This window comes from Phascolarctos cinereus, unplaced genomic scaffold (assembly GCF_003287225.1).
Source record: "Phascolarctos cinereus isolate Bilbo 61053 unplaced genomic scaffold, phaCin_HiC Scaffold_1;HRSCAF=81, whole genome shotgun sequence".
Lineage (NCBI taxonomy): Eukaryota > Metazoa > Chordata > Mammalia > Diprotodontia > Phascolarctidae > Phascolarctos > Phascolarctos cinereus.
The window spans coordinates 258,498,390-258,524,727 of record NW_027555514.1 but is presented as its reverse complement, the minus strand read 5'-3'; the positions used below and the strand labels follow the sequence as shown (position 1 = coordinate 258,524,727).

General features: G+C 40.5%; 1 protein-coding gene across 1 annotated transcript in view; it reads right to left on the bottom strand.

Moving 5' to 3' along the window:
- Positions 1–1,516: 1,516 nt before the first annotated feature.
- The window catches only part of LOC110203729 (uncharacterized), an 89,334-nt gene continuing 64,512 nt past the window's right edge, over positions 1,517–26,338 (bottom strand). The window contains exons 4-6 of the mRNA XM_078153633.1: positions 21,916–22,065; positions 14,658–14,846; positions 1,517–2,851 (exon numbers count right to left, since the gene is read on the bottom strand). The gene's annotated coding sequence lies outside the window, so the exon portion shown is untranslated. The remainder of the gene's footprint in view (positions 2,852–14,657; positions 14,847–21,915; positions 22,066–26,338) is intronic.

Genomic DNA, 26,338 nt, shown 5'->3' with positions numbered 1-26,338 from the left:
TCTTAGCACAAGACATTCCATCCCCCAACTCTCTACTTTTTCAATGGCTGTGTCTTATACCTAGAATGCTCTGCATCCTCACCTCTGCCTACTGGCTTTCCTGGATTCCTTCAAGACAGTCAGATCCTGTCTTCTGCGGGAGACCTCTCCTAGTCTCCCGTCATAATTCCCCACTCCCATTGCTAATGCCAACCCTTTGAGATTACCTTCCATGAACTCTTTACATATTGTATCTCTTTCATTAGAATGTGATCTCCTTGAGGGCAGGGACCATGTTTTTTGTATTCCTTTGAATCCCCAACATTCAGCACAGTGTCTGATACATGGTAAGTATTTCATAAATGCTTAGTGATTAACTAACTCTCGCCTATACACAACCAGAACTCGACACAGTACTGGACACACGAGACGTACTTAATAAATCTTTGTTGAATGAATGGTATCCAAAGCCAAAAAGAAAAATCAGTTTTATATTCCCTCAGCACTTAACAGATTCAACATCACCAGTGTATTAATTGGCACTAACTGCATATTGCTGCGTAAGGAATCTTATTGCTTTCTGTCTGTAGTGTTGAGGACATAAGTGGGGGCTTGGGAAATGTTGGCTAATACTCTTTGATTAAGATTGATTTTCTAGTACCACTAGTCAGGTGGGGGGCCCCCACTTTCTGAGGGGACAGAGATAAGACCTGAACCTGTGCTTTCATTGATATAGGGAATTCCTGGTAAGGACATTCAGCTAAGGTAGGAGAGCACCTTCTCTGAAACTTCTGAAACTTACAGTCTTTTTTAAAATAATATTTTATTTTTCCCCAATTACATATAAAAACAATTTCATTTTTTTTTTAGTTTTGAGTTCCAAATTGTATCCTTCCCTCCCTTCCCAAGATGGGAAGCATTTTGAAATAGGTTATATGTGAGCAATTATGGAAAACATTTCCATATGAGTCATTTTGTACCAGAAGACTCAAAGAAAAAGAAAGGAAGGAAGGGAGGGAGGAAGGAAGGAGGAGAGGAAGAGAGGAAGGAAAGGAGAAAGAAAGAAAGAAAGAAAGAAACAAAGAAAAGAAAGAAACAAAGAAAGAGAAAGAAGGAAGATTGAACTTATAGTCTTAGAAAAAGATGCTGAGAATGCTGAGAGATTTGGTGAGTTGCTCAGTCACGCACTTAGTTTGAGCCAGAAACAGGACTTGATCCCAAGATTTTTATCTTTCTATTCCCAGGGCTTAGTAATGGAATTTGAAAATCTCTGACTTGTTCTGCTTTAAAACTCCTGGGCTTTAATAAAGGGGATCAGGTGACAGGCTACTCAGGGCAATGGTCAGACAAAGTCATTGGAAAGAATTTGGAAAAGGGAAGGCTCCAAAGAGCCACTGTGAGTGACATGATGACGATGAAAACTACCCCCCCACCACCAACCTCAAAGGCTGACCAAGTTGCTTGAAGAGCCAAGGGCAATGTTGTTGCCCTACCTTCTCCATCACCATAAAAGGGTAGGATCAGTGTCTGGGGCATGGGCAATGGGAGTACACAGTGGATATTCTAGTTCAAGTAGCTTTGTGAACAAAGTATTGAACAGGAAGTTAGCTCCAGGGTAGAAGAGCAGGTCTGAGAGACATCTGTACAGAAACCCAGCACAGACACATGAATTTACTAAGAGTCATTTAGAAGACAGTTCCTGCCCCTTTGCAAAGACCTTCATAATAGAACCTCACCCCCTTCCATGGCACGTTCATCTATAGTAATACCAGTTGTAAGACAGTAAATGGGGAAGAGAGACCTCGGGTGTTCTGAGAGATTTCAGCAAGAGAGATCATTCAGAATCATAGAAGTGTCCTTAAAGGTCAAATGGTCCAACTTTTTGTTCAGGGCAGGAATTATAGTAGAGAAGCAGATGAGATCGAGAGCTTTTGTAGTAAAAGGGGTTATGGCACTTACATCTGGATCTGAACTCACGTCTTCCTGACTCCAGGTCCAGTGCTCTATGCATTGTACCACTTAGCTTCAAGTTGCTTGTGACTCCCTCCCAGATCCCTAGTTCTCAGGCTCCCTTAGCTCATTCCTTAGAGTCTTAAGATCAGGCTAGTTAGCCTGTTCTGTTTGGTTCGATTACAGGATCATAGATTTGGAGCTGGAAGGGACATAAGGTCATCAAGCCCAGTCTTTTCACTTTACATTTGGGGAAGTGGAGGCCCAGAGAGATGAAGAGACTTCATCTGAGTTAAATAGCAAGTGTCTAAGTCCATACTTGAGGCATATTTTAAAACCTCAACTTCAAAGCAACTTCCAAGAATCTCTCTGACTCCTTTCTTTGTGGCCATCTGTCTCTTGAACTGGCCATATAAAAGCCATCCTGGGATCTGGTTCACCCATTCTCTGCTCACCCTCATTCCAGGGGAACTAGGATGTGGTAAAGGAAGCATCACTTGCATTTTGTTCTTGATGTTTTGCCCCTTTCTTGCACAGAGGGGAAAGATAAGGTGAAGATGAGAGTTTGGGCATTGTTCTACACTCTTCTCTGGCTCATTCCCTTGTTTTCCCCTTCCTGGAATGACCTCCCTACTCACCAGACACTGAACACCAATTTCAAAGTAAATTGCTAGGCTGTCATGTTCTTCCTTCCAAAAACACTTTTACCTTTTGTGGTATGGAGCTGGGCAGAATGAAGGGAGACTCACCAAAAGAGGTTTAGGCAGGTTGTCATTCTCACAGATTTCAGACAGCGAAACCCCAAAGAGCTGCTGTGGCATGGAGGATGGTGAAGGTGTTGGTATGTTGTCACAGTGAGTACTGGAGCCTCGCCAAAAGGGCCAATTTATTTTAGATCTTTTGAGCATCTTCTGGCTGGGATCTGAGGAATGATAAGATGATTAGTAGAATAAATTAATTTCACATAGATTCTATTGCCATTGCTAGGTTTTGGTTTGGTTGTTACGGCTTGAGCAGGAAAAAAACCCCCAACACATTTTAATGTGATCAGCTATACTTTGTTATACAGCATCTGAATGTCTAGAACACCCCTGCAACTGAGGTTACAAATTCAGGAGCAGATTTAAACATGCCATCTCATAATTCATTCTAACAGAACTTCAGGATCTCTTCACAACCATTTTGAGGTCTTTTTTCAGCTGTATTGAGCCACGAAGGAAATGTGTGTTCTGGGATATCTCCTTAAGAGGTTGAGATTTCCAAAGATGGGAAGAGAGTCAAGGGGAAGAGGAAGAAAGCTTATTTACATGATTGAAATAACTTGTCAGAAGGCTTTCTAGTCTAATGAACATCTGTTCCCCCACACTATAGAAGAAAATGGGCACCGAAAAGAGTTAAACAGCTTGATCAATGATTTCCAGGGAAACAATAAGGTTTTAAAATTATTTTTCAATGAGATGTCCAGAACAAATCTTCGTTCTTCCCTCCAATGGGCTCCACTAGGATAACAGATTCAGAATAAGAAAGGGCACAAGTCACAGGGTGTGTTAGAAATTCTGTGATTGCTTCTTTCCCTACCAGATCTGAATTCAAGATTTGCTTTTCCCTTCAAATAGGAGATTTTTAAAAGGATGTTGCATATTTACCTGTGATTTTATTACAACTTACAGTAAAACAATAAACACTGATAGTTATTTCCGACCAATTTTCAATGAAGCTGATATTCTATAAAGATGAAAGCAGAAGCAGGTATAGTACCGTGGGGCTCTTTGCTTTTAGATTTGATCTGCTTAATTATAGAATCACAGATTTAGAGCTGGAAGAGGCCTTCCTTAGAAGTCATAAAGTCCAGTACATATAGGGAAACTGAGAGCTTAAGGGACTTTGTCAGAATCACAGAGCTACTAGACACCTGAGGCAGGATTCCGGGATCTACCCCATTACACCACACTGCTGCCCCGCTGCCATTCACATTGATCTGCTTCTTTGGGTTTCCAAAGTACTTTCATCCCAATCTTGCAAAATAGATACTTTATGATCATCCCCGTTTTACAAATGGAAACTGAGATTCAGTGTTCACTTGATTTGCTGAAGGTCACGCAGATTATATGGAAGGCTCAGAATTTTTAACTTTGGACTCTGCTTACCACAAGTACAACTTTCTATATATGGGTTAGATGAAAGCATCAAATTTGTAGATACTGTCAGGTGGGAAAGTATAGATACTAATGCTAGAAGAAAGAATTAGAATCCAGTGAAATCCCAATACATTGAAAAGATGCAGTAAATCAAATGAGATGCAATTCAGACATCATGTCCAGTTCTATATTTGGGCTCAGAATAACCAAGTGTACGAGTACAGAATGAGCAGAGTGCTAGACGGGTCTGAGCCTCCAAGTCTAGAGATGTGCATTTGAAAGCTGAATGACCACTTGTCAAGCATTTCTGGATAGAATATGTTTGGTTATTGTTTGGATGAAATAATCTCAAAAGCTCTTATAACCCCAAGGTATGGAAATTTGCTTCCTGGTCAAGATTTTAAGAGGATGTTAATCCAAATATGAAGGAAGACAGTGTTCTGAGTGCTTGTTTCTACTGCATACCAAAACAAAATAAATAAAATAAAAACCCTATGGATAAGTGAAATTAAGGGGGTGGGGAGGAGTGTGGGATCAGTTAACACTTTGCCAAAAGAAATAAACACTCATAGAAAGCTATTCTCCTCTATTCAATAATAGTGTAAGTGCATCATCTTTCTATACACTCAGGTTTTTTTCATATAAAACCCAATCCCAGCAGGGCCCAGTTCTTCCATTGGGAATGTCCAGCTTGCAAAGCCTAAGGCAGCCTACACATCCCCAGGCTGAATTATTCTGAATCACTTTAATAGCTTTCAGGAGGTATGTGGTTATGAGGGAAATGCCAAATACTCTTCTTGGCTGAAGCTATTTCTCTACGGCCCAAAAGCTTCATCCTCTCCACACTTCCCAAACTGTAAAAGGCAAAGAAGGAAACCAAACACATTCTTAAATGTTGGAGGAAATTCTGGTCCCTTTCACCATGCCAGTGTGTGCAAATGTTTAAATACATCACACACAGACACACACACACTCAGAGAAATATGTGTAAAGAAAATGCTGAGCTGCTCAAGACATCCTCCCTAGCACTCCCGTTTCTAAAGCCACCCAGATTTATTCAATGACTTAGCCCCTCCATACCTTTGAGGAGAAAAGCTCTACTGATCTGCTCTAAACTTAGAAATCCAGCTAGTCTAAGGGTGTAGACAGAGGACAAAGTGGAAGTTCTAGCCTGTACTTCATCATCGGTGCTTTCAGCCTTCGTTGTGACTTTTGTTACATGCATCATTCAGTTGTGAGTGCTCATGTTTCCTCTGGGATTGGATGGAAAAAACTTTCATTAAAGTTTCCTTTCCTGTAGTGCTTTGAATGCATAACTTGAACTTTCTGCATGTCAGGTGCTTATTGGGGGAAAATGCTGTTGCCATGAACAATATGAGGATGATGTCAACACAAACCAAACCAATTTCATGGAATGCAATTATTAGGAGGGGAAATATTTGAAAGTACAATTCTGAGCATTGCTAAGAGCACCAGAATAAAGAAGAAGAGTCAAAATGAGCTGGGTTCTCATAGCGATGACTATTTGCTGGCTGAACGACTAACAGCTAATTAAGTAAAATTACTTTTTCTCTCATAACCTAAGTTTTCTCATCTGGAGACTGGGGATATTAATTGCAGTGCCTTAGACACAGTAGGAACTTAATGTTTGTCAGATTGAATTGAATTGTACTTCCAAACTGACAGGGTTGTCATGGACAAAGTGTGAGTGCCACAGAAATGTGAGTAATTATTATGCAACTACGTTCATTTTAGGGAAGGTTTAAGAATCATGACCTCTTAAAGTGGGCTGCAGGCTACACCTGGATAAAGACATGGTGTAGCCTCTGATACAATATAAGCAGTTTGAGGGCAGGGGATAATCAAGGTGAGGAAGAGTAAAGGGTAGAGGATGACTCTAAGGTAGTAAATGTGAGTGCCTGGAAGGCTGAGGGTTCTCATGGCAACAGAAAGGATGAGGCCACAGTCTGGATTAGTCAACCTAGCAGGTTGCCTTGGATTACTCAGATAATAATTCTTAATTCTGGAGTTTCCTTGACTAGTAAAATAAGCAGACAGAGCAATTGTGAAAGTTGTGGTCTGGTCAAGCTTACACAAGTCAGTGATGAGCCCCCTCTCCCTCCCAGGCCAGTTCTCTTCTCCCTTCATCCCCTCCCTTCTGTCACCTTCTTTGGCCTCAGTAATTAAAACAAGGCTCTCCTTACTTCTGGAAAGGCTGTGTCGGGTGTGTCTGTTGGCTCTACTCATGACCAATCATCATCTCCTGACCAAAACTTCTTTCTCTGCTGCCACTAACATAAAAGGCAATCAGATGGCACCGTAGACAGTCAGTAGAAGTCAGGCAAACCTTCCTTAGTTCAAATCTGGCCCTAGATGCTTACAGCTGTATGACCCTAGGCAAGTCAGTTCATCTGTTTGCCTCAGTTTCCTCATCAGTAAAATGAGGATAATTATAGCAACTGCTTCCCAGAGTTGTCGTGAGGATAAAATAATATTTGCAAAGTACTATATTAAAAAGTTCTCTTCTCCTCCTCCTCTTCATTATTAGTTGTATCTTTCTGTTTGAATATAAGATTCTTGAGGGCAGGGACTATGTTGCTTTTTAATTTGTATCCTGACGTCTTACTACATTGCCCAGTTCCCAATCAGCCTTTCAGAAATTCTTGCATTTTTCAATCAGCTAGGTGGGGTGGCTGAAGGAGTGCTGGCTTAGAGTCAAGAAGACCTAAGTTTGAATTCTGCTTCAGACACTTGCTAACTCTGTGGCCTTGGGTAGGTCCCTTAACCTCTGTCTGCTCCAGCTTCTTCATCTCTAAAATGGGGATAGTAGCATTTGCCTTCCAGGGTTATTTGTGAGGATCATATGAGATGCTTGCTATCTGTGAAAGACTTTGCAAATCTTCAAAATACTCAGTGAATGTCACTTCTTACCAGTGGATGCTCATCCTTTCCCTCTGACAAGGCAGATTTTCCACTGCCACTTCCCACCTCAACTAATTAAAGGTGTGGTACTTTAACTTTGTTGTGCCTCAGGCTCTTCATTAAAGACATGATAATACCAGGCTCATTCCAGAAGGCAAGAAAATGTACTACAGTGACCTCTGGAGGTGCCTTAGGATCACAGAATCCTGCTCTAATTCTGCAGTTCTCCCTGCAGAAATCTGGGGCTACCCTTTCCTGACCAGTTCATTTTTTATTCCTTGGCTCTCAGTAAGGAACACTGATTAGAAAGTCAATATTCTGTGTGTCTTTGGGTAAGATCTTGAACGTCTCTTGGGCTGGTAAAATGAGGACATGAGGTAGCTTAGAATTCAATTCTATGGTCAGTCAGTCACTCAAAGACACATTTATCAAGAACCTATTATGTGAGTGCTAAGTACTGGGAAGACAAAGGCAGGCAAGGTCCTTGCCCTCACAGACCCTCACAGTCTAATAGGGGAAGGCAACATACAAAACAGAAGCTGCAAAAGGGGAGAGGGAAGGGAAGAGAGGAAAGACTCCCCCGTAGAGTCCTGTGCTTAGCGTCTATTAAGAGTCCCTCCCTTATATCACTCCTACTATTGACACACCACTAGACCTTCTGTTCACTCCATTCTTGTCTGACTAGGGCTTGCATCTTTTCTCTGAAATATTCTTTTACCTTGGGGCTTTATAATCAGGATCTCATTCTGCCATACTCTTTTTTGGCATGGGGGAGTAGAGGAAATATGGGAAACATGTCAAAAGATTCCCTGGGTCCAGGCCCTTATATGGCCAGGTGGGCGTCCAGAAAGTTGTGCACCTAGGAAAACTGTCTTCTTGTTGTTGTTTGTCCTGTGTTCTCCAAGAGGACCATGAAGGAGGGAGATGATGTCCTGAGTGGCAAGTGAATGGGATGTAAGGGAGTCAGGGCTGTGCAAAGTCACCAGCCTCACTTTCTCCTCCAGAGCCACCTGGGTCCAGCCTCCAGATATAGCTCGGGATGACTGGAGATGGCCCTGGATGTAGTAGGAGACCTTGGCCTTCTTATAACAACCCAAGTGACAAAGAGACTTGAGGATTATAGATAGAACTACTGAGACGTTTCCAAGTTATGACCCCTTCACTCATGTATCCATCCCTGGATGACCAAAGTCTACCTACTTTCAAGTTTCTTCCTAACCTGCCCAAGCTCAGAAATTACCCTCCACTGGTGGAGAGTGAAAACCAAAGCAAGCCAAGGACTGTTTCTAGTCTTTTCCCCAATTGGCCTTCACTCTGCCCTCCCCTTCTTCCCCCTAACCCACTAAGGCTGTAAAGACTCTATACAGACACTCCCACCCCATCCCCCACCCCCTTGAGGACTAAGTTAGAAGCTGGCCACAGGTTATCAAGGCTTGTAAACTTCTGAACCTCAATCCTGCAAATACTGCAGACATAATGACTCTGAGGAAAAACACTTTTGCCAAGAACTGAATTGTTCTAGCCAGTCTGATTTCTTCTAAGAAAAGTCAATCACTGAACTAGAAATTAGGTAAGATGGAAGAAAAACTTATTTCATAACATCTAACTTTCTGAAAAGTCCTATTCTCCTCATGTGTCAGAAATGCATTTGGATATTTAAGGGTTTAATTCAATTGCGAATTTATTGAGCTCTTGCCACACATTAAGCACTAACCAATAGTTTAGTTGGAGAGGGAAGATTTAGACATGTGAGAAAGAAAGAAAAGAACCAGGTATGCTAGGATAGATGAGGGGCCATTTTTTATTATCTTTACTTTTCTCCCAACTGTCTAGAAAAGCTTATTCTCCTTAACCTTGGCCCACTCCTCCCAACTTCCCTGCTTCTGTAGATGATACACAACCCTTCTCCCAACCACCTCCATTCAGCTCTATGTCCAAAGTCTCCAAATCTTATGATTCTGTTGCTATTTCATCTTCCCCAGTTTAGCTGGGGCACATAGTAGATGTTTGATGCTTAATCCTTCTTTCTTTCCTTCCTTTCTTCCTGCCTTCCTTCCTTCCTCCTTTCTTCTCTCCCTTTTCTTTCTCCCTTCCTTCCTCCTTCCTCTTTTCTTCCCATCTACCTTGTCCTCTCCTACTACACACATCCATATCCTCATCACTTAGCCTCCTGAAACAGTAACTCCATGTGCTTTTTGTGAGTTTCAACTGTGACAATGTTTGCAAAGTGTTTTATAGCCCTTAAAGTACTATATACATCTCAGGAATTTTGTAATTAGTGAAGAAAACTGTGCACAAACTGAGTAAAGTGAAAAGAAGAGCCCAGTGTCAGAAGGTTTCAGTCAAAATGCTGCTTGATACTGCCTCTGACCTCCAGCAAGTCATTCCACCTCCTGGGTCTCAGTTTCCTCATCTGTAAAATGAGGGGCTGGCCTTGATAGCCTTTGATGTCCCTCCCAGGTCTGGATTTCTGAGTCTTCTATCCCTAGACTAGGTAGGAGGATCAGAAGACTCCAATGCATGGAGACAGGGAATGAGCATCAAGGGGTGAGTGCTGTAATAATCCTGTTTGTTTCATAACTGTGTCCAGGCTATGAAAATGCTAACACAGAGGGGTGGGTGAGGCAGGCACAGCTGTAGCTCACTTAACACACCAGATGTTTCTGGAACTGTGTACAAATGAGATGAAAAATGACGTCTTTTCAAATGCAACCGGAGGCTTCTATTTCAAGGAACCCTAGACTGAATTCTGAGTTGAGAATTCTCAGTTGAGAAAGTAAGGAGAACTTTCATAATATGAATTAATAAACCCTTTCCCTTGTCTAGTTTTTAAATCTAGCTATTTGGAAATTAAATTTTTTTAAGGCAGGGCACACCTATAATGTCACTGCTTTCCCATTAGTGTCTACATAAAACTACAACAAAGTACTACATTGACTGGCCGGTGATGATGCCAACCATTTTGGAGGATAACTGATATCTGGTGCAGTTAGGAGGATTTGGGGAATCAATGTGGCAGAGTAGAAAAACATTCTGTATTTGCAATGTGAGAACCCTGGCTCTGTTACTCCCTACCTGTGTGAATATGTGCATATAACTTAACCTCTCTGGATCTAAATTTCTCTAACTCTCAAATGAGAAAGTAAGGTTAGGTGACCTTGAGGACCTCTTTTATCTGTCAGTCTGGGATCCCATAACAGAAGGCATAAAGATGGCCTCATTGGTATAAAACCTTCAAATTTATGAATTCCTAATGACTGACCTAAATTGGTCTGAGGTTTGATTACTTATGGCCTGCCTCAGTCAACATACTTGTAAAATGGGTATATGACATTATTTTGAGTTAGAGCCTCGAGTGTATCCCAGTAGTTGATTAGAAGCACAGAAATACAGACCCATAGCTGTTCTTCCACTGAAAACATTGTCTCTCAAACATGAAACTTGACATCTTGCCTTGTAAGGATCACTTGTCCACTCCTAATCTCAAGTATAAAGTACTGAACCGATAGAGAAAGTCATAGAATTCTGCAGACAGGGCTCATTACATTTCCATCATATGTAACTTCCCTTGGCCCCCATTGTTGCTAGCAGTGCTTTCATTCATTCTCATTCTTTCATTCAATCCAATCCAACAAACACAGAGTTGAACAAAGCTCCATGGATAAGAAGACAAAAATAAAAACAGCCTCTGCCCTCAAGGACCTTTCATTCTTCTTTTCACCTCAGTTAGCCTCTCTGTGTTTTTCTTGTCTTCTGTAAAATTGGTGTGATAACATTTCTATGATGACCTCCTTCAGAAGGGAGTTGTGAAGGTAACATGAAATGATAAGTATCAAGTACTTTGTAAATCCCAAAGTGCTACAGGTATTTGCTAGTATTAATATGCTTTCCTTCCCTCTCCGAGGAAGACATGTTTTCCACTTTCCAAAGTTATGCCTCCATCTGTGTTTTGATCCTCCCCTTTCCTCTAGGAAGGTGTGTCTCAATCTGACCCCAACCTACCTTCCTAAAGTTATCTCCCTATATTTCCTACTATAAATATTCTTGTGCAGCCAGATTGCTCCACTCACTCTAGCTACCCTAAACAGAGCTCACACGGTCCTATCTCTATAGCTTTGCTTCTGCTGTGCTTCTTAACTGGAATGCCCTCCCTGTTCTTCCCTGATTATCCATACTCTTTCTTCAAAGGCCAGCTTCAAATCCTTACATGAAGCGTTCCCAACTTACTTCATGCCAAAGATGATTTCTTTGCCTTCTTCTCCTCCTTTCAGTTAGTAAGTGTTAAATGGTGAAATTTGAACTCAGGTCCTCCTGACTCTAGGACTGGTATTCTATCCATTGCACCAGCTAGGTTCCCCCCTTATTTTAACTTTGAAATTCTTACAGTTTTTGCTATCTGCACCCCTTACTTGGTATTTGAACATATACTATTGCCTGTATATTCCACTTTTCACGTACACACATCATATCCTGTGCCCCTACTACCCTGATAAATTATGAACTCTGTGAGAGGGAGGACTCTGTCTTCTGCTAACAACAACATTAATGAGGAGCACCAGTGAGTCTTGGAATTGAATTAACTACATTAATTGAGTTAGAATGAATTGAATTGAATTGAATTGACTAGGTTAATTCAGTAAGGATTTTTTTTGGGGAATGCCTACTGTGCTAGACAGCTTGGGACATATCAAAGTGCTCTGAAGAATCTAGAATCTCGTTGGGAAGATATGTAAATGAAACATTGAAATAATAATAAACATCTAAAGCAGCACAGAAGTGAGTCCTAGAAGAGTCTACAGGTTAGCTGGGAAGTTAAGCATCCTTTCTTGATCTTCCATTTCCCTTACTTAAACTGCATTTTGTTATGTCCTAGTTCCGGCTCTTATCACTTTTTGCTTACATTATTGCACTAGCCTCCTTGTTTCTCTGATTTTAGTCCCCTCCCCCACTGATACATCCTCCACATGGATGCCAAAATAGTATTTCTAATCCACAAGTCTGATATGTCATTCCTCAGTTCAAGAAACTTCAGTGGCCCGCTATTATATTATTATTTGGAGGATCAAATAGAAACTCCATGGTTTCGCATTTGATTTTCCAGGGTTATCTCACATTACTATCTCCCCAATACTTGAAATTCCAGCCAAAGTGACCCACTTGTTCCTCCCAAGATTTGGCATTCTATCTCTTGCCTTTCTGCTTCTGTGTCCCATAATTGAACATATATTCCTTCCTCTTAGAATAATCTTGCTTCCTTCAGGGTCATCTCAAATGCCATCTCCTTTCCTGAATTTTTAAACTGTCATAAGGTCACAGATTTAGGGCTGAGAAGAAGCCACCTAGTTCACCCTTTCACTTTACAGATGAGGAAACTGAGGACCAGAGAGGTTAAGCAATTTGCCCAGAGACAGTCAAGTAGCAAGCATCAGAGACAGGATTTGAACCCACATCTTCTGACCCCAGGGCCCCTGTTCTCTCCACAGTACCAGTCTTTCCCCAGTCTAACATTTGTTTATCTTTTTTACAAGTTATGTCTCGCCAAAGAATTCAAGCACTGGAGGATAGGGATTATTTTTTGTTTCTATAACCTCAATGCTTAGTGTTCAGTTGTACTTTAAAAAACTGTGTGCTGAATTAAATGGATTAAAATGAGCTCATGTCTGAATGCTACTGTTTAAGCCCATTTTTAGCCAAAGGGAACTAAGAAGTTTTCAGAGGGACTGCTCCAAACCTAGTTGCCTCTCTTTGTCTTCAGCCTCACCCCTGCACTCCCAAGAAAAACCCTACCTTGCTCATTCTCTTAGCATTCTCTGATCCATTCCTGTCCTGTAGCCCCATCTAAAAGACATCCCTCTCTCCTCTGAACATTCATTTTAGTTCACACTTCTTATGTACTTTTACTCTCTCCTCATGTAGGCAGTAGAGTATGTAATATGAGCTCTCAACCAGTATGAAAATACTATGGTGAAAAAGCCATTTTTCAAACTAACTGGATGAAAATAGTTTTCAATTTGTTTTCATTGTATGGTGCTCTGGAATCCGTTTTCTCCAGTTTTACCTACAACTCAATCTTTGGAATCAGGGCTCTTCAATTGAAGAAGCAGTTATTGAAAACCATGTGTGTGTGTATATACATGTGACATTCATTAGGTGCTGACTCTGTACAGTGGCAGGAGCTATACAAAACTTAGCTACTCTATGGGCCTTGGCTTCCAGATGCTTCAAGTATATGAGGGGGGATCTAACAACAACAAGGAAGGTATATTGTGCGACATTATCTAACTTGACTGAGTATATATTACGTTCTCTGGGCCAAAAATTGGGATATTGTTTTCCTTTTTCAAAGCTCTATCTAAACATACTTTCCTTGAAATCTGAAGTGTCGAGAAAAGTTGATGCTGTAACTTTGTGTTAGATGTGTGTGGTTTGTATTGGGAAGGGAGAAGGAAGAGAAAATGGGAAAGGATACGAAGATGATTAGTATGTGGTTTTCAAGATGCTTCCTAATTTCTTAAGGCTTTTAACTTGAAGCTCAAATTAGTAGCACGGTAATTACCAATTTAATTATGTTGTATTCTTTTGAATCCAGAGTCTAAGAGAGAAAGCAGCCTGGGCAGTAGAAAGAGTCCAGGATTTGTCCTTAGGACACCTAAGCTTCAGGCATCCCAAGTCTGCTGCCTGTTAGCTGTGTGACTTTGGGCAGGTCACCCTCTGAATCTTCATTTCCTTATTTGTACAATGATGGGGCTAGCTTAGATGATCTCTAAGGTTACCCCCAGCTCCAATCCTTTCATATTGTCTTCTATGATTGTGAGGTGGAAGAAAACTGTACAGTCTAGAATATGACAACGTGATGAAAATGGGCATATGTGAACTCACATGGTTCAGAAAGCCAGGCAGAGATTTCCCCAGCATCACTGGAATATTCTGCTTCCATCTAGCTTTATTTTCATAAATATCAGCCACCAAGCAGGGTACCTCAGCCTACTGACACACACCTTCCTCATGCCCTAATTCCCATGATTTATCCATTAGGGGACAATAACAACAATACTTAGAAATGTTTTAAGGTTTACCATGCACTTTACAAATATCATCTCATATGATCCTCACAACAAACTTGTGAAGTAGGTGTTATCATTATCTCCATTTAATAGATGAAGAAACTGAGGCAAAAAGAGGTTAAGTGACCTGCCCAAAGTCACACATCTAGTAATTATCTGAGGCAGGATTTGAACTCAGGTATCCCTGATTCCGCATCTTGTGTACTTAAATACTGATGCAGTAGTGTGTGTGATGACAGGAGAAGAAGGTTTGCAAAAAGAGGGGCTGAGGAAGTACCGATAATGTCACCTGGTTTCAGTCTTTCTAGTGAGCAGAGGCTTAAAGTAAAAAGGGAAATGTCGAAAAGGAACAATAGAAAATACTGTTGCTATCTGTCCACTGATGTATACTGCTAACTAACATGACCCTTTCTGAGAAGTCTCACCTTTTCTCAGTTAAGTGTAAATGTGTAAATAGAGAGTAATCTGACAGAAAAAGCTCCTTATCTGGCTAGAATTTGTTCCCCCTCATCTCTTGCCTCAAATAATTCATCCTGGAATAACAGCAGTTTTCAGGTATGCACACTTAGTGCTGAACACACCCCTGTGAGGGGAAGCCACTCACCGGTCAGTGGTTGGCTCCTGGCCAGGCGGCTGGGCTTCAGTATAAACTGGCACTGCATCTCCCGGGGCAGCTGCTCCATGAGGAAGGATTCCTGGAAGTCCAAAGGGGATGGTGAGTCCTTTGATCCCTGTGTCAGGAATGAAGTGTCTCGAAGGTGGCTCATTTTGATTCCATAAGGATACTCATGACCTAGAAGAGAAAGGTCCAAATAATGGACTTTGAATAGCTTGGTCACAAAGTTATACCGTAGCTACCTTGTCGTGAAAGTGTGTGCAGTGTACTGGAATGGCGATCAGTTTCTGTCTGGGAGATGTTGTTGAGTTGTTTCAGGCATGTCTGACTCTTGGTGACCCCATTTGGGTTTCTCTTGGCAAAGATGCTGACGTGGCTTGCCACTTCCTTCTCCAGCTCATTTTACAAATGAGAAAAGTGAGACAAACAGGGATAAGTGACTTGTGCATGGTCATACAGCAGTGGCTGAGGCCAGATTTGAACTCATGTTTTCCTGACTCCAGACCTGGCACTCTATCTGCCGAGCCTCCTATCTGCCCCATGCATTAAAAAGTGCATATAAACTTTGTTGGGCAATAATCATCATTCACAGGTCCAGAGGAATATTCTGTAGTAGAAACTGAGTTCTCTATTCTCAGAGTAGCAAGGAGCACATGTTTTCTTATTTTGTCCTTCCTTGAGGAAGACAAAAGAAGAAAACTTCAACATTTTATACAGCTTAAAGGTCCTGTGCTGACATCTGAGCATATCTCTCTTATTCTGCTAATTCCTTACAAAAAAGGAAGAACAGAGGAACAGGGAGAGATATGGCAAATCAGTTCTAATGCAATTATAGTCAGATAGTGGTTGCAAGCTCTGCACTTTCCTGATTCAATGATCCAACCACTCATGTCTCCATTTATCCATAATTTATTAAGTGTCTGCTGGGCACAAAACTCTCTGCTTGGCACCAGGAGAGAAATGATATTTTGGGAAGACATAACGTCTAATCTTAGGGAAGCTAAGGCAAAAACTCTACTACAAGGTACACTCGAGATGATGAGTTATCCTGACTGCATGGTGCAGTGGGTAGAGCTCCAGACCTGGAGTCAGGAAGACTCATCGTCCTGAGTTCAAATCTGGCCTCAAGACACTTACTATCTGTGTGAACATGGCAAGTCGTTTAACCTCGTTGGCCTCAGTGGCCTCATCAATACAAATGAGCTGGAGAAGGAAATGGCGAACCATTCCAGTATCTTTGCCAAGAAAACCCCAAATGGGGCCACGAAGAGTTGGACATGACTGAACAACAACACACAACAAGCAAACACAATTTGTACCCATCGATTGGGAAATGGCTAAACATGATGTGGTTTGTGAACGTAATGGGTTATTATTTATTCAGTGACCTACGGGAAGACTTATTTCAGCTGATTCAAAGTGAAGTAAACACAACCAGGAAAACAATAGATACAGGGACTACAGCAATGTAAATGGAGTGCACAACCAAAAGCAAGCAAAACTGAATGCTGTGAATTTATAGTGCCTAAGGTCAACCCCAAAAGAAGAAAGATGAGAAGGCACCTCCTCTGAGCCTTTGCAGAGTGTGTGTGTGGGCTGGGGGTTATGGATATGGAGCAGTGAATATCCTGTCAGATTTTTTTGATGTATGGGTTAGTTGTACTTAACTGCTTTTTTTTTTCTTTTGCAATGTACTTGATGGACAAACAAGGGACAGCAAAACAAATTAGAAAAAATAAAGGAAGGTTAGCAGGTGAAGAGGAGGAAGAAAGGCATTTTAGGTATTGGACACAGAGATAGGAAAGCTCAGGGAATGTCTGAAGGATGGAATAGTCTAGTTAGGCTGGAAAATGTTCTACACTGACAAGAGAGACAGCTGGGGATCGAGCTGGCCAGATCATTCACATACTGGATGTGACCCTGGACAGTTAAGAATTGACAACATTTGCTGGGAACAACTCTGTCCACTCTCCGTCTTCTCTTCTGCCATTGTCTTCTGTCAGGAATGGGCAATGGGAAAACCGTCATAGGAAGGGGATGAAAGCAAGGCTGTAGGAATCAGTGAGCAGCAGAAACCCTTCACAGACTGGATAAATAGATTCCTGGGGTTTAAGAATGGAGTACCTGTTGGTGGGCCACTCCCTCATGGGCTGAGGGTAATAGCTCTCATCCCATCCTATCTCCAAAGGCCTCTGTGTTCCAAATTTTGCTGTAATGCAGATATTTTAAGGGAGCAGCAATGGTGCCCTTCATCCCAGTCCTACTTGGTCTCACTAAACTTAAGCCCCCCATGCTGTCCTTTCCATGTTCTTCTGACAGAGATCCCAACACACTGATGAAGCTCCAGCTGTCATAAATTATTACAGCACCTTCTACCTAGTTAGCCAAAAAAAAAGGTGGGTCCGAATGAAAGAAATGTGTGTGAAGGACACATGGCTAGTCAATAGTTCAGGGTTGCAAAGCCATCAGGACACAGAAAATATGGAATTGATGTGGAGTAACTGTCAGGGGCTGTGCCATTTTCTTTCAAGCACCCATAATGCCCCTGATGCAGTTAAGAGCCTAAAGGCTGCTGCTACCCATAGGATTTCCCTCAAAGATGCCAAGGGGAACCAACTTGAAGATTTGTGAGCAAATGAGCAAGTGCCCAAAGCTCCTCTGAAGCTGGGCATCCTGATTCAACCTCTTGGCCCCCTTTAAAAACAAAACAAAACAAAAATTATCAACAGTTACATAGGGACTAAATTAAGTGCACAAAGTTAACAATTTATTTTGTCATGGCCTAGGGACACATGGATCAATGTCTTCTCTAGTCCCACCTTGCCAACAATGCTCTTTCCCCTTGGATCTCCTATTACAGTCTGTTGATCTTGCTCTAATATACTTAACACTGAATGCTGCACGTTATAGATATCTGTGCATCATCATGATTTCATTGGTGTAGGCAACTCCTAGCATGGAAACTACCTGCACTAATGAAGATGGATAACCAATCTTTTGGAATTTTTCTTCCTGTCTCTTGCTGCTGGACTTTGCTGGTAATATACTGAAGTGCTGATGATTTATGTGGCTTTATTTTGTATCCTGAAACTTTGCTAAAGTTGTTAATAATTTCAAGTACTTTGTTTTTCAGTTGATTCGATAGGATTGTCTAAGTATAACATCATATCATCTTGAGAGAGTGATAGTTTTGTCTCTTCATTGCCTATCCTAATTCCTTTTTTTCTTTTTCTTCTCTTTTTGCTATAGCTAACATTCCTAGTACAATATGAAATAATAGAGGTGATAATGGGCTAAGAATGCCCATACTAATGAAGTATCCCATACTTCCACTTTGATTGTATTGGGAAGGCTTGTAGCTTATCTCCATTATAGTTAATACTTGCTGATGGGTTTCGTTAAATATTACTTATCATTTTAAGGTGAGCTCCATTTATTCTTATGTTCCCTGATGTTTTTTTTGTTTAATAGGAATGGGTGTTGTATTTTGTCAAAGGCTTTTTCTGCAACTATTGAGATAATCATATGATTTCTGTTGGTTTTGTTATGAATATGGTCAATTATGCTCATAGTTTTGCTAATACTAAACCAGCCCTGCATTCGTGACATAAATCCCAGCTGGTCATAGTGTATGATCCTTGTGATATATTGCTGTAATCTCTTTGCTAGTATTTTATTGAAAATTTGTGCATCAACATTCATTAGGGAAAATTGGTCTGTAATTTTCCTTCTCTGTTTTGGCTCTTCCTTGTATAGCTATCAGAACCGTATTTGTGTCATAAAAGGAATTTGGTAAGACTCTGCCTATTTTTCCAAATAGTTTACATAGTATTTGGATTAATTGTTCTTTCAATGTTTGGTAGAAATTGCTTGTGAATTCATCTGGCCTGGGGTTTTGTTCTTAGAAAGTTCATTGTTGATTGATTCAATTTCTTTTCATAAGACTAGGTTATTTAAGTACTTTATTTCTTCTCTCAATCTGGGTAATTTATAGTTTTATTAGGTATTCATTCATTTCATTTAGATTGTCGAATTTATTGGCATACAATTGGGCAAAATACCTCCTAACAGTTGTCTTAATTTCCTCTTCATTGGTGATGAATTCACCCCTTTCATTTTTAATACTAGTAATTTGGTTTCCTTCTTTCCTTTTTAAGATAAAATTAACCAATGGTTTATCTATTCTACTGTTGTTTTTTTTTTCATTAAAACAGTTTCTAGTTTTATTTATTAGTCCAGTGGTTTTCTCACTTTTCATTTTATTGATCTCTCATTTGATTTTTAGGATTCCAATTTGGTGGTTAATTGGACATTTTTAATTTGTTCTTCTAGTTTTGTTAGTTGCATGCCCAGTTTATGCATCTGTTTTTTCTCTATTTTATTGATGTAGGCTAAATTTTCCCATAAGTACCACTTTGGTTTCATCCCATACTTTCTGGTATATTGTATCATTGTCATCATTTTCTTTAATGAAATTATTGTTTCTATGATTTGTTTTTTGACCCCCTTATTTTTTAGGGTGAGATTATTTACTTTCCAGTTCATTTGTAATCTCTCTTTCCATTGTCCATTATTGAATGTAACTTTTATTGCATTATGATCTGAAAAGGATGCATTGACTATTTCTACTTTTCTGCATTTGGTTGTGAGATTTTTACCTCTGAATACATGGTCAATTTTTGTGTAGGTGCCATGTACAGCTGAGAAAAAAGGCCTATTCCTTTCTCTTCCCATTCAGTTTTCTCCAGAGATCTATCCAAGATAATTTTTCCAGAATTTTTTTCATCTCCTTAACTTCTTTCTTGTTTATTTTTTGGTGTGATTTATCGAGTTCTGAGAAGGGAAAGTTGAGGTCCCCTACTAATATAGTTTTATTATCTCCTTCCTCCTGTAACTCATTCAACTTCTTCATCAGAAATTTAGATGCTATATCATTTGGTGCATATATGTTTAATATTGATAGGACTTCATTAGATCTAGTTTTGCATTTACTTTCTCTGAGATCATGATTAGTACTCCTGCTTTCTTTGCTTCAGCTCCAGCCCCTTATCTTTACCCTGTGTATATCTCCCTGCTTCAAATGTGTTTCTGCTAAACAACATATTGTAGGATTCTGATTTTTAATCCATTCTGCTATCCATTTCCATCTTATGAGCTCATCCCATTCACATTTATAGTTATGATAACTAACTGTGCATTTCCCTCCATGCTGTTTTTCATTTGTTTACCCCGTTTCTGTCTTATACTCCCCTACCCTTTCCCTCCTCACAAGTGCTTTACTTCTTTCTGATCACTGCCTTCCCCAATCTACTCTCCCTTTTATCAGTCCCCCCTTCCCCTTCTATTATCTTCATCCCTTTTTATTTCCTTATAGAGTAAGATAGATTTCTGTATCCAACTGAATGTGTATGTTATTCCCTCTTTGAGCCAATTTTGATGAGAGAAATGTTTAAGTTTTGCCTGCCAACCCACTTCCCCAATCTTTCCCTTCATTACAATAACTCTTTCATGCCTCTTTTCTGTGGTATCATTTACCCCCTTCAATTTCCCCCCTTCTTCCTTCAGTGTAATTTTCATTCTCACCCCTTTATTTTGTTTTTTTGGAGGTATCATCCCATTAATGTCATTGTATATCCACAACCCCTCTCTACATATATTCTGTCTAATTGCTCTTATATTAATAAAGTTCTTAAGAGTTCCAAATATTATCTTGCCATATAGAAATATAAACAGTTTAACCTTACTGAATGTCTTATGGTTTCCCTGTCTTGATTTTTTTTTAACCTTTTTATGTTTCCCTTCAATCTTGTATTGGAGGTTCAATTTTTTTTTGGTGGGGGGCTAGGCAATGGGTTAAGTGACTTGCCCAGGGTCACACAGCTGGTAAGTGTTCTGTGTCTGAGGCCAGACTTGAACTCAGGTCCTCCTGACTCCAGGGCCAGTGCTCTATCCTCTGCACCATCTAGCTGCCCCTGGAGGTTCAATTTTTTATGCAGCTCTGATCTATTAATTAGGAAAGCTTGAAAGTCCTCTATTTCATTAAATATCCAAATTGTTTCCTTCAAAGATTATATTCAGTTTGTCTGAGTAGGTGATTCTTGGTTGTAATGCTAACTCCTTTGCCTTCCAGTATATCACATTCCCTGCCATTCTTTAATATGTAAGCTGCCAAACCTTTGTAATCCTCACTGTAGTTCCATGATATTTGAATTGTTCCTTTTTGGTTGCTTGCAGTACTTTCTCCTTCATCTGTGAGCTCAGGAATTTGGCTATGATGTTTGAGAATTTTTTATTTAGGGATCTCTTTCAGGTAGTAATGGGTGGATTCTTTTGATTCTATTTTGCCCTCTGGTTCTAATATATCAGGGCAATTTTCTTTGATAATTTCTTGAAATATGTTGTGCAGACTTTTTTTTTTATCATGCCTTTCAGGTAGCCCAGTAATTCTTATATCGTCTCTTCTGGATCTGTTTTCTAGGTCATTTGTTTTTCTATTGAGAAATTTGGCATTGTCTTAATTTTTTTTGTTACATTTTTGATTTTGTTTTATTCTTGATATCTTATAAAGCCATTAGCTTTCACTTGTTCAATTCTAATTTTTAGGGAATCTTTTTTCTTTTTTTTAGGCAATTGGGGTTAAGTGACTTGCCCAGGGTAACACAGCTAGTGTCAAGTGTTTGGTCTGAGGCCGGATTTGAACTCAGGTCCTCCTGACTCCAGGGCCAATACTCTATCCACTGTGCCACCTAGCTGCCCCCAGAAAGACACTATTCTTGACAAAGAGGACATGGAGATGGATAACATGGTACAGCAGAGAGAGTACTACCCTTGTAGGCAGAAGACCTGGGTTCAAATCCCACTTCTGCTGCTTGTTGCCTATGTGAGCTTGAACAAGTCACTTCACCTCCACAGGTCTCATTTCCTCATGTGTAAAATGAGAAGGGCGGAGTAGATAGCCTCTAAACCTGTGAGTAACTGAGCAGGGGCCTCACTCTCTCCAATGGCAGCTCATTCCTCTTTGGACAGTTCTAGTTGTTAGGAAGTTATTATTTTCCTACATTATAGCCAAAATTTGCCACCCCACAAACTCTACTCTGATTTTCTCTTCTGAAGCCAAATAGAGCAAGCATTACTTCTCTGCTCTGTGAACCCTTTGTGAATGCTATAGCGGAGCAGTGAACAGCAAGTCCCTAAAGGAAAAAGAAGAGAAATAACACAATCATCAGTGTCACATTTTAGTTCCTACCTGAAAGTGGCAAGGAAGTTGACAATGGGCCATCCTAAAACAAATGACTTCCCAGTATTGGTCTTCCCTTCACTCACTTCATCCACACAGCTTGCTGTCCACATATTACTTAAGTTTATTTTATTTTTTATCTTCAGATAGTTGTTAGACCTAGAAAGAGAAAAACACACACACAATTTAGGTGTTTTGTTAAGCCTAGGGAAGGAGTTTGAGTAATATATGGCAGATTAGGTAGGTAGGACATTTCCTGTACAAGTGGGGGACCCATATCCACTGAGGCCTTTGACAAAGGTTAAGAGCCTTGTTAATTTGGGAGGCCAGATTATTGACTTTAGGCACAGTAAGTAATAACCTACAAATAGTGGGAATTTAGTAGAAGCTCAAGGATACAACTCTGCCCTTACCTGTGGGCCCTGGGAACAGTGGTTTAAGGGATCTCAGATATATTCCTTATCTGTAATTCCCCCTCTGCCTGAGTATTAGTGTGTCCGTATCCTAACTATTTATCACGCTGTAATTTGCATAATGCTAATTCCTGGACATTTATTATCTGTGCAACAAAAAGGTAAAGCTCCCAGGACAAGAACAATGCCAGATCCTCTCAGCATTTTCCTTAGCACCTAGTACTCCTACAATGTTGGTATGAAGCAAAGGAGTACTCTTTCTCTTTGTTGGCCCAATTTACTAGAAGAGACTATTAGTCTGAGACTATTTGAGAATATGGCCACAGAAAATTCCTTAATGCCACCTCAGCCAAAAGTTTAAAATATTACTTGTAGTTGCCCAAAGTAATTTAATAAGCACCTTAAAAATAATCACCCTTCATTTCCTTGGTTCAGCAAAACTGAGGGTCACAGGGCTTGCCTATGTCAGAGCAAGGCTTGAAGCCCGGCTGTCCAAGCCCAGCCCAAATGTGTGCACATAGTTAATAGTAACAGGACTAGGCCATGGCATAAGAAACTCCACTTAGCTCTGCTCACCCATATTAAAGAGCTAAAAAGAAAAGGGTCTAGACCCGGGATTTCCATGATATACAGAACTCTTAGCTGAGAAAACTCCTTTTAGCCAAGCAGGCTGGCATCTTCTTTTCTAATGTACAGTCACAGAGCTGCCTAGTGTTTACTTGAAGGGCCAGGTATATGTGTGAGATGGGATTTCAACCTGGTCTTTCCTGACTGGACGGTGGCTCTCTGTCCACAAATTCGTAATGCCTCCAAAAACTAAAGAAAGTGCAATACAGACTATATGTTACTTTAGAGATAGCAGGTCCTTTCAGCAGAGGACCAAGATGGTTGAGGTCAGCACTGGGTGCTATAGACTAGTCAGGAAGTATGAACGCCAGTGGGATTTGATGAGAAGAGCTGTCCTTGTAGAGTGTAGTGACAGAAGCCAAACTGTAGATGTCTGAAGAGTGAGTGAGGGGAGAGAAGTAATGCAGGGAGGAGAGGGGCAGAGAGAGGTCAAGAGATGGGGTGGTTTTTGTTTGAACAGTCAAGAAGGAGTAGTGAAAAGTCATGAGAAAGATGATAAAGTGCACAGGTGAGTGGTTAGCTTTAGCAACAAGGTTTAATTGATCCAATGGGAGATTTGAAGGGAAGGCAAAAAAACAAACAAAAAAAACAAAACTGAAGAGCACTGAGGGAATTTATTTTGGACCAGATTCCATCTCAATAAGTATAAAGTAAAATCTCTGCTGAAATGAAGGATAAGAGCTAAAAGAAAGATGACAATCTATAAATAACCTCTGTGGGCAACAGGAGAATCATTACAAGTTGAATATAAGTATTGTCCAACAGCAGAGTGAGGGACCAGTAGAAGGTTGACAGAAGAAGTCCACCCTGGGCTCAAACACTGCTTTTTTGGGGTAATTTCCTCTAGCAGCACCTAGCTACTCAGAAACACACACTAAATCAGGCTTTCAATCTACATATTCACATATGCAACTCAGATCATACAACTGGACTAACTGAATGTCAAAAGAGTACGCTCCTGTTAACTGATGCTGAAGACAATTTTTACTGGACATTGAATTAGATGATCTGGATCTAAACCCTAGGCCCCACTGACCTGGCTGTGTAACCTTGGGGAAATCAGTGAAGTCTCTGGCTTTAAGGTCCTCAACTTTATGAAGCGAACAACAGTTTACTACCAAACACACAGTCTTCTTATGAAAATCAAATTAGATGCATGTCAAGTAATATGGAAGCAGCCTAACTTCTTCAGGTGATCCAACTTCAATTGAGCTCTCCCTGCAGCAAAGCAATCCTTTTATTCCCATCTAATTTATTCTCTTACGGGCAGCTAGGCGGTGCAGTGCCAGGCTTGGAGTCAGGAAGATTCATCTTTCTCAGTTGAAATCCAGCATCAAGACACTTACTAGTTGTGTGACCCTGGGCAAGTTTGCCTGTTTCCTCATCTGTAAAGGGAGCTGGAGAAGGAAATGGCAAACCACTCCAGTATCTCTGCCAAGAAAATCCTAAATGGGGTCACAAAGAGTTAGATAGAAATGACAGAAATGACTGAACAACAAAAAATGTATTTGGTGACTCTCCAACAGAAGCTATTCCAAACTTTCCTTCTCAAATGGCTCGCCCCTCTCCCAGGATCTCACACTTTACAGAGAAAACTGAGTCCATTCCACCTGAGCTCCCTCTTTCCCCATTTTTCCAAACCTCTTAACATTATCACCCATTCTTTTCCTTTTCCCTAGCCTTTGAAATGAAATGGCCTTCCTCCTTGCCAAAGTCAACTCCTCTATCTGCGCCCTTGATGTCTTCTCTTCCCATTCTCTCCAGCAGATTACCACCCCAACTATCCCATCTTTCTAACCTTCAACCTCTGCTTATCTACTGGCTCCTTTCCTACCGCCTTCAAACACGCCCAAATCTTCTCTATCTTAAACAAAACAAAGGCCCAACTGAATACTATCTCTCCCTCAAAACTTCCCCTATTTTTCTCCTCCCTTTCTCAGCCAAACTCCAAAAAAACTCATGCTTGCTGCCTCCACTTCTCTCATTCACTGACCCTCTAGTCACCTTTCTAACCTATTACTCAACAGAAAATGCTCTCATGTCACCAGCCACCTTAATTGTCACATCTGATGGTCTTTTCCTAGCCCAACCTTTTGGACCTCTGCTACAGCTGACATTACTGACCCCTTGTCTCCTGGATCCTCTTTACTCTCTGCTGGTTCTCCTACCTCTGGGACAGCTCCTTCTCAGTCTCCTTTGTTGGTTCATAATCCATACCATTGGTCTCTAATTGTAGCTGTTTCCCAAGGCTCTGATCTACATATTCTTCTCTCTATACTATTTCTATCATATCTATACTATCGGCTCCCATGGATCCAATTATCATCCCTCTGCAGATTGCTCACAGATTTATATATCCATCAGTGTCTCCAAGAGATTCAGTCTACTGCTACCGACTGCCAACTGGATATTTCAAAAGGGATGTCCCATAGACATCTCAAGCACAATATGTCCAAAACAGAACTCATTATCTACTCCTTTCAAACTTCTCCATTTCTGTGAAAAGGTCCACTATTCTTCCAGTTTCCCAGGTTTCTAACCTAAGCATTATCTTCCACTCTAAAGTCTCCTTTGCTTTGCACATTTAATTGTTTCCCAATATTACCACTTCTGCCCCACATCCTATGATGGTGTTCATGCCTTCATCACCTCTCACCTAAACGACTGCAAAAACTTTCCTTGAATTGGTCTCTCTGCCTTGAGTTTCTCACCAGTTCAGTCAGTCCTCCACAATGCCAAGAGAAGGGTTTTCAAATCCAATAAAATCCAGTGGCTCCCTACTATGTCAACAAAAATGGAAGAGCCTTCAAAAAATGATGAAAGCTGATAATAAGAGATTATTTGATAACATGTGCCACAGAAGTATCTGCATTTTAAAGAATTAAACTTTTCTTTTTGGCTTAGGCAATCAGGGTTAAGTGATTTGCCCACTGTCACACAGCTAGTAAGTGTGAAGTGTCTGAGGCTGGATTTGAACTCAGGTCCTCCTCACTCCAAGAGCTCTCTATTCACTGCGCCACCTAACTGCTCCAAAGAATTAACATTTAATTATAATGATGTTTTTATTCTTTTTCTAAAAATATTTTAAAAATTGGTCTCAATCTCTGCAAGGCCCCTCAGAAGGCATGATGTTGTTTCATTTGAAATTCATTTCTATTCTGTGGTGCTCAAGATGCGATAGTTTCACTCCAGCAGCTGCACAAGTCTGAGACTTTGAAGGAGTTCTGTTGATGCTTACTTCAAACTACTTCATCACGTATACTTTTTCAATTCATAGTTTTCAACACACTGAAGAAAGAAAGGAGGGCCTCAGAATTATAAAATAGCACTGGAGGTTAGAAAACACTTTTAGATAATCTCATCTGACTCTCATGACAAACTCATTAGGTAGG